Raw genomic sequence first — 2,561 nt, 5'->3', positions numbered from 1 at the left:
AACATCTTCAGACTTCTTATTGTGGGCTGGTCCAAGTAGATATGTGTATGCTTTGCTTTAAAAACCTTAGGAAATTTGGCTTGGACCACAACCATATAAACAAGTTTCCAGCTACAACTGGAGACCTCATCCACCTTCAAAACATAGCCTTAATGACAATCACTGGGAGTCCTTTAGTGTTACCTTGTCAGTCTACACTCCAGCAGTCCCTTCAGAATTTGGATCTCAGCAAGAAAAAAATTAAAGCACTCCCTATACAATTTTGCCAACTCCGAGGACTTACAGATTTAAAACTTGATGATAATGAACTGATTCGATTTCCTTTCAAGATAGGACAACTGAAAAACCTACATTTTTTGTCAGCAGTTTGAAATAAGCTTCCGTTTTTGCCTAGTGGATTTAAAAAGTTATCCCTTGAGTACTTGGATATTTTTGGAAATATATTTGAACAACCACAAGTCCTACCAGTCATGAGGCTGCAAGCACCATTAACTTCCTTGGAGTCTTCTACACAAACCATATTAGATAATAGGATTCCATATGGCCCTCTTAACATTCCTTTCCATTTTTGCTGAGATTTGGATACTGTGAAAATCTATGTGGTGGAAGATTTGGTCTAAACTCTTACGTTCACGGAGCTGCTACCATGAATCTACATTCTGTTGGTTACACTGTGGTCCTAGTAGATAATATGGGTGGAACTGGTATGGCACTATGGGTTAATGCACTGGACTGTAAAGTGAGTTTGAACCACAAGATCGGCAGTTCAAGCTCACCAACCATTCATCAGAAACCTTATACAGGGTCACTATGGGTCGGAACCTACTAGATGGCACTTAACAACAACAAACAACAAAACTAAAGCATCTATTATCTCTTACTTCTGTTCGCTAGCCTGTTACATAAATTCCTCTGATATGTTAAAGTAATAGAGGGTACCACAAAAAGAAATTTAATTTAGTTACAGATCAGTTTGGGACTCACATCCATTTTAATAGTGTCTAATTGGGCAGAGAAAAAGAGGAAGACCCCCAACAAGATGGATTGGCCAAGTGGCAGCATTGATGGACACAAACGTGGCAACAGTAGTGAGGTTGGCCCAGGATCGGGCAGTGTTTCGTTCTGCTGTGCATAGGTCACTATGGGTGGGTACCAACTCGATGGCACCTAACAACAACAACAACAACAACAAAAGGAGTCCTGGTGTGGTGCTGCAAAGCACGACTGCAAAGCCGTTTGAACTGTAAGGTTGGTGGTTCAAGCTCACTAGCTGCTCCTTGGAAACTCTATACAGGGTTGCTATAGGTCAAAATTGACTCAATGGCACTTCACAACAATAACAATTGGGTCACGGGAAAGGGAGGAATGTGTTACTCCAATATTTTAATTCTTTTGATTAAAAAAATTTTATTGTACTATAAACATAATTAAATTTTATTATTGGATTTACTTTTTATTAGTTTATTGTACTTGTATGAATTTCAACCCAGAGTTTCCAGAATGAGTTATGAGGTTTTCATTGAATATTAAATAGCTATGACTCTTAGTCACTCTGGTAATAATTTTATCAGCAATTTTCTACTTAAATTTTAATTAAATAAATTGAATTTGTATGCAGACAGTATACCTTGGGAGGACTAATATTCTAAATTATAATGAAAACTCTTTTGAAGTTAAACAACATGCAAATATACAAGTATACCATTTTTTATGTTTTTCAGGTATATTATTCCACATATGGAATGTATATTCACCAAGCATAAAGTAGGACTTGCTTTGGGTCAGACTTAAACTTTCATAAGTTTTATGAAATTCACCACATAACCTTTATTGTGATTTCTAAGTTTTTAATTTTTAGAAGAACATAGCTTTGGGATTGGGTAGCAGGAGAAATAGAAAAAATTGTTACTATTTTGTATTTATTTGAGGTGTCTTTTTTTTTTTTTTTAAATCTTTTGAGCTGTTTATTATTTTTACTAAATATGTTTAAGTTTTTCATTTAAATAGTAGCAATAGGTCAGCTAAAGTATTATGAGGATTTGAGATAGGGCAGAAAAAATGGAAAATAGGAAACTAACTTGAAATATTCTTGGAAAATAGAATCTGTGGAACAATTTCCTTCTGCTTTATTCACTCCCACTGCTTTATTTCAAATGCGCCATTCAATGCATTTGAAAACCTCAAACTGGTTTTGGGGAACAAAGGGACAAAGTTACTAGAGAAAACTATCTGAGGTTAGCATTTTACCAGTGTTGTTTGGGTTTGAGGTAGAGAGAGGCCTATGTAAAACTATTACATCCTTCCTTTACCTCCCCAAAATGTTTTTATTTGGGGCATTTTTCCCCTCTGAAAACTATGAGTAAATACTGTCTTAAATATTATTTTTATTAAAACATCACTTTATAAGCTAGCCAGAACATAATTTCTATTCAGAGCTGATTTCTGAGATACTGGGCATTGGTCTAGAGAAGTAATACTTCAAGTGAATTTAAATTCGTATTGTTAGTGTGCTAGTGGTCAGATTCTACTAAAAAAATATATATACTAAGATTTTTTTTCAC

The 2,561-nt window shown here is 35.1% G+C and overlaps 1 pseudogene; it reads left to right on the top strand.

Moving 5' to 3' along the window:
- The window catches only part of LOC102818805, a 3,342-nt pseudogene extending 2,413 nt beyond the window's left edge, over positions 1-929 (top strand).
- Positions 930-2,561: the final 1,632 nt, after the last annotated feature.

The sequence above is a fragment of the Chrysochloris asiatica genome, unplaced genomic scaffold, assembly GCF_000296735.1.
Source record: "Chrysochloris asiatica unplaced genomic scaffold, ChrAsi1.0 scaffold00131, whole genome shotgun sequence".
Taxonomy (NCBI): Eukaryota; Metazoa; Chordata; class Mammalia; order Afrosoricida; family Chrysochloridae; genus Chrysochloris; species Chrysochloris asiatica.
This window is presented reverse-complemented; position numbering and strand designations above follow the sequence as displayed.